Source organism: Cucurbita pepo, chromosome 12 (genome assembly GCF_057944985.1).
Source record: "Cucurbita pepo subsp. pepo isolate OVF chromosome 12, ASM5794498v1, whole genome shotgun sequence".
In the NCBI taxonomy this organism is placed as follows: Eukaryota; Viridiplantae; Streptophyta; class Magnoliopsida; order Cucurbitales; family Cucurbitaceae; genus Cucurbita; species Cucurbita pepo.
Genome location: NC_141809.1, coordinates 7982102 through 7988259, shown reverse-complemented (window position 1 = coordinate 7988259; position 6158 = coordinate 7982102). Strand labels below are relative to the sequence as shown.

General features: G+C 34.3%; 1 pseudogene; it reads right to left on the bottom strand.

The window, feature by feature from the left end:
* Window positions 1-5360: 5360 nt before the first annotated feature.
* LOC147789930 (exopolygalacturonase pseudogene) lies at window positions 5361-6122 on the bottom strand (annotated as a pseudogene).
* Between the last annotated feature and the right edge of the window lie 36 nt (window positions 6123-6158).

Here is a 6158-nt window from a genome sequence, read left to right as displayed (position 1 = left end):
GTCCACTTTTGTATATGACATAAACAATGTGATCACTAAATTGTACATGCGGAGACATGTGAGTGGGGGCGTCCTATGCAATGAGTATTGCATAAGATCGGACCATGAAGAAAATCACTCTCACTTTATAATGTCGTTTATTGTTGAGACTGATTTTCTTTTCATTCAATGACCTAGGTAACTCGATCTTAATTCGAAGCTAACCTTGAACTCCTGTTTATTCGAAATTATCCTTAGATTGGCATGGGTGAGAGTGGCTCGAGTTCGCCAACTCAATAGGCTGGGGACGTGGGGTGCAAGATGGAATTCGCTCCTACCCACTTTTGGGGATAGAAGAGAGGTAGTTCCCTTAAGTACTAACTCCAGGTCTTAAACAAGGGGCCCCACCCTCTCATTGGCGTGAGAGGGATTCGGTGGTTGGATCATAAACCAATTTTTCATTAGAGGATCAATGAGACATAAGGAACAAGAAGTAACTTCAGGGGTAAAACGGTTAATTGACCCAGCTCTAGTTACCAACAACCTGTGAAGGATCGACTTACTAATCATGGTTATATCAAATGGACAGAAATATATATATAGTGAGGGGAGTGCAACTACTAGGCTATAGTGGAGTGTCCTAGTAGTTAACGAGTGTTGGTTAACAAGGTTAATGAATTTAACCAGTTAATCTTGGATCGTTGGAGTCCATGATTTATATGTCCATTAGGTCCCTCTGCTAGCTCATATCGGACTAAACCATAGAACAGGTGACGAGTGGGTTCGAAGTGTTCGAATTCAAATTAGGGAATATACGCTACATATATACGATATATTTAACCGCATTTTTGTTTTATTTACGAATTAAACAAAAAGAGAGAATCTGAGATATTTAAATAAGATTTAAATATTTTAATGAAATATGCGTCGTAATTGATTGGGATTGGGATCGGCATTTGAATTAATAATAAATATTAATTAAATAATTTAATTAATCCTTTAATATAATAATTTCAAATTAGTTATCGAATTAAAATAAAGAAAGTCAAAATGTTGTCTTCACTAATGGAAAAATCCATGTTTGAGTCAATGGAATTTTGAGGTGTCAAAATTTGGTTTAACCAAACTTGCATGCTTGCCAAATAAACCCCACAAATTTTAGTGTTATTTTTAGTGTCAAAATTTGGTGAGCTCAAACTTGCATGCTTGCCACATAATCCCAAACATTTGAGTGGAATATTGAGTGTCAAATTTGGCGATCTCAAATTTACATGAACATGCAAACATAACTCTATAAACAGAGTGATCAAGGTACATGGAACTTCTCCCTTCGAAAAACCTTGAGAAAAACTCTCACAAACTCTCTCTTCATATATACTAAATCACTCCCAAGTTTAGTCACTCATCGGATTACACAATTTCATTCTAAGGCCGGAGAATAGTGGAGAAGACACTAGTGGTGGTTCGAAACCGATTCGTGAGGAAAAAGGAATTTGAACTACAAAAGGTTAGTACTCAAATACCTTGAGTTTTAATACTTATGAACAAGCTAGTTATTTACTATAATTGATGTTCTAAGAGTTCCTAAGATCCAAATTGCTTCCGCATGTTTTATATTAACACCATCAATAACTTGTCGAGCTGGCTTGTATCGGAAAGTAGCACGCCCCAACCTTGGGCGATCTCATGGCCTGTGCGACGGGTTCGCCAGTTCACTCCTCCATGGACGACGAGCAGGCTGGCACTCACCATGTTCCTCACCTGGTACAAAGTTATATGTCGTAGCGCCTCATACTTAGACGTCGGATATCGCTACGAAGGTTAAATCTTCTGCCCAGGTGTGTGTACCAAGATTGTTGAAACTCTAGAGCCTATAGAGTAAGTTGGTGGTTCCCTACTATGACATGGATGCGATAAGAGCCTATAAGTATGTTGCTTACTGAATATATTTATACTCATTCTTATTTACATTTCTTTTTCAGGTCTGTGAAGCTACCGATCGTGGCGATAGGGTTCTCGGGAGCTTAGAAGTCAGAGAGGAATTGTCGACTTAAGGCGTTTTTCTAGACTACGTACATATAGTTGTCACTTAATACATGTCATATTTGTTGGGATTTATGCCTTAAAGCCTCGTAATTAATTATTTAGGTTTTTAACAATAATTTTTATTATTTTATTTATAATTTAATTGTTATTCATGGTATGAAAATCCAAGGTTATTAATGTAATCTTGAACAGTATTTGGTTGACATACAAGAGAATCGTGTTCAAGTAATAACCTAAAGAGTCTATAGTATATGGATAAAGTTGGATGTCTTATCATGGTAACACTATTGATACGACACACTTTGTAATTGTTACAAATGATTTGATTCAAATCGTTCATGTGGAGACATGTAAGTGGGGGTACCCTATACAATGAGTTTGTATAAGACTGAACCAAGAAATGATTAATCTTTCTTTATAATTCCGTTAATTGAGAAGATTAATATTTCACACGATGATTATGTGCGAGTCGATCTTAATCCTGAGTGAGTTATGAACTCCTGCCTGTGAGGGCTTGTCCTTTAATTTACATGGGTGAGAATTGCCCTTTAGGCCGATTCAATATGCCTACCATTTTAGGGACTTGACCAAATAGGGAGTTTGGAACATAATATCATGAGATGAAATTCACTCCTTCCTATACTAGGAAACTAGATGAGTTGTTCTCTTAAGTACTTATTTCGGGACTTGAACAATGGGGCCCCACCCTCTCACTGGTCCGAGAGGGACTTGGTTTATGATTGGATCATAAACAAATTGTTTATTAGAGAATCAGTGGTATTTAAGTTGAAAAATGTAATTACAGGGGTAAAACGGACTTTTGACCCTGCTGTAGTTATGAACAACTCATGAAGGATCGACTTGCTTGTAATGATTATATCAATGGACATAACTTGTCCTACAGTGCATAAGAGTGCAACTCTAGGTTTATAGTGGAGTGACCTACCGTTAATGAATGGAAATTGATTAATTAAAAAGTTTAATTAATTAATTTTGTATCATTGGAGCTTGTAATCGGTAGGTCCATAGGGTTTCCTTGCTAGCTCATAGTAACGCTAAAGGTTCAATTTATTTGAAAGAAAATTTGAAGGGTTGAAATTGGTATTTAATATATTAGATATATTAAATATAAAGGAGAAAATAAATTTAATTTGAAATGTCAAACTAATATTGAATATATTAGATATATTAAATAAATTGAGAAAATATATTTAATTTGAAGGTTTCAAATTAATATTTAATATATTAAATATATAAAAAAAGAAAAATATATTTATTGTGTGAGATACAATTAAATATTAAATCAATTAATGTATGATACATTAAATAAAAATATATTTAAAATTTGAATGAGATTTAAATTAATTAAATATATATTAGGATATCTTATAATATTTAAATATAGTTTGTTTAAGGTATTATATCCTAGTAATATTAAATATGTAAATATATTCTTGGCAAAAATTCTTGAAGAGTCTCTGTAAATAGACTCTCCGGTTGAGCCAAACACACCAATCTCTCTCTCTTTCTCTCAAAAATGAAATTACATCTCGAGAAAATTCTCGAAACCGAGTACATCTTAGGAGGCATGAAACGGATTACATCTCCAGAAAAAAAAAAAAAAAAAAAAGCAAGAACCTCTTAAACCGATTTATGTAATGTTCCATGAACAAGATTTGAACCAAATTTTTTAGTATGAATTTGACACCCAATGGCTCTAGCATTTTCGGACATCTTTTGCAATATGACCACATTATTTACTCCTCATGAAGTGTTTCTAAGCAGGGAGATTATTCTTACCGATCAACATGAGTTGTTTTCAGCATATTTTGTCTTTACCCACATGTTTGTTAAGAAAATTTCAAGAGGTAGCCAAACATAATATTGTTCGAAACTAAACACGCTTAACTTTTGAGTCTTATGCTTGAAGCACCAAAGTAGGCAACATGATTTTTAGAGATAGTTTTCACTCCTAGGAGCAATTCAAAACAAGTAACTAATGTGACCATATCATTGAAGATGCAAGAAGTTGTGGGGGCCATTAGATGCCAAATTTGGATTCCCAAGGTCCAAATTTTAGGTATGTGATTACATCTTAGGAGGCATGTGAGTAAGGAAAAAGCATGCTACAAAAAATGGTGTTGGTTTGTGTGGATAGTTTTCACCCTTATAAGCAATTCAAGATAAGTTGGTAATGTAGGTATGTCATGGTAGATGAAGGGGAACGTCAAAGGTATCAGTTGCTAGTTGCTGAATCCAAATTTGAAATCGTGGTCCAAATCTTAGCAGGGGCACCATTTGCCATTTCCAAATGGCTTAGTTCCCCTTTTTTTTTTTCTTTTTCTTAAGATTTTATTCTAAACAATAAAATCAAAAGATTTAATTATGTGGTAAGGGTTGTTTGAGTTGAATAAATTTATGATCCAATTAATTGTGTTAGGTCTAAAAATATCTCAACTCGACCCAGCTAAACTCACGAACAACAAATATCTTAAGACTTGAAAACACGAAACATAGCATCATCGATCAAGACCAAATTCTGTTTTTATTTTCTCTCTTTTGTGATTTCTGTTATTTTTTGGCCTTATTTACCATGGATTTGGGCAAATTTTGATGAGTTCTGGTACATTAAACTCCTAGAACATTTAGCTACTTTTGATATTTAATTTTTCTAGGACTATGGACATTTTTCCTATAACTAAACTTGGTCGGGATAAATAGGTAGATAATTCGATATTAAATGTAAATTCCTAAAATACATATTAATCATTGTCACTTAATTTTCTAATCTGAAAGCTAAATTTTAACAAGTCATATCCAAAAGTTGCAACCAAAATTACACGATTGACGAAATAGATAGATTGAAGGACACGACTTGTTGGATTAGTCACCTCAAATTTTAATTCTTCTTTAACAATAATGATGGATCTGTGCAATATGGGAAGTAGTTAGGAGATTCAATCTAACTCATCCATTCTGTCTAAAAGATTTCTAATGGTAATTGATTTGTTTAGGGTAACTAATTGAAAGAGGAGTTAGATATTTTGGTTGGTTAAAGATTCTTTTCTTGAGTAATGGATTAGTTTTTTTTTTAATAATGGTTGTTACAATTACGTTGTCTTATTTCGAATTCAAAACTTGAACGAAAAAAACAAGACTTGGAACAATTTTATTATATAAGGTGGTGGTAATAAAAACATTAGGTTGTTCACGACACAAAGTCTCCTTCAAACAGTCGACCATCTTATTTATTTCGAAAAGTACAACAAAAGAAACTCAAAAGAATGAGAGTCAAATGGATAGAGGCGGTCTTCTTTTTTAATTAAGGTTGTCTATTATATTTGAAGTTCTATGGCAATGAACAATCCATTGGACAACATAAGGAGAGGAACATATCTTGGGGTTCGGTCTTCCTGAAATGATAGGTTTCACATTCGTGCATTGGGAGGAAATAGGACCTTTTATTCCATTGTAAGTGAGGTCAATGTTGCTTACTTTTACATCGTCACATGGTAAGTGACGGCTGCAAATAAGTTTGATTGCCAGCAGAGTTGCAGAACTTCCTCTAATGTTCTTGAAGCTCACTGTACTAATCTTAATTTTTGAAGGAATCTGAAAATTAAAATGAGACAACAAATGGTTTATTTGTTAAGTTATAATGAAAAAATGAATGAAAGGTTCGAGAATGCGATCCATACCTGCGGATTGCACTGATTCCATAGACAATACTCTTGGTCTATTAGAATAGGCTTGCTAACATTGACCATTATAATGTCCAAAAAGTGCATATTGGTGGCGGTGCTGCTAGCCGCAGAAGCTGGCCACGTTTTGATCCTAACACCATTAGTGGTGTTAATTAACGTGCAGTTCTTTACGATGACACCTTCAACAAGTTCTTCGTTAGTGTATCTACCAAGACTTCCGATGCTTATTCCATGTCCTGGTCTGCACGTCACGTTGGTGACTTTAATTAGTTTGCTTCCATCTCCAAGAGAAATGCAATCATCTCCAGTTGCAATTTTGGACTTTGTGATTGTGATCTTATTTGATGGACCGATGTGTATTCCATCAGAGTTTGGACTGTTTTCTGGTGCCATTATATTGATATTATGGAATGTGAGGTTGTTGCAGCT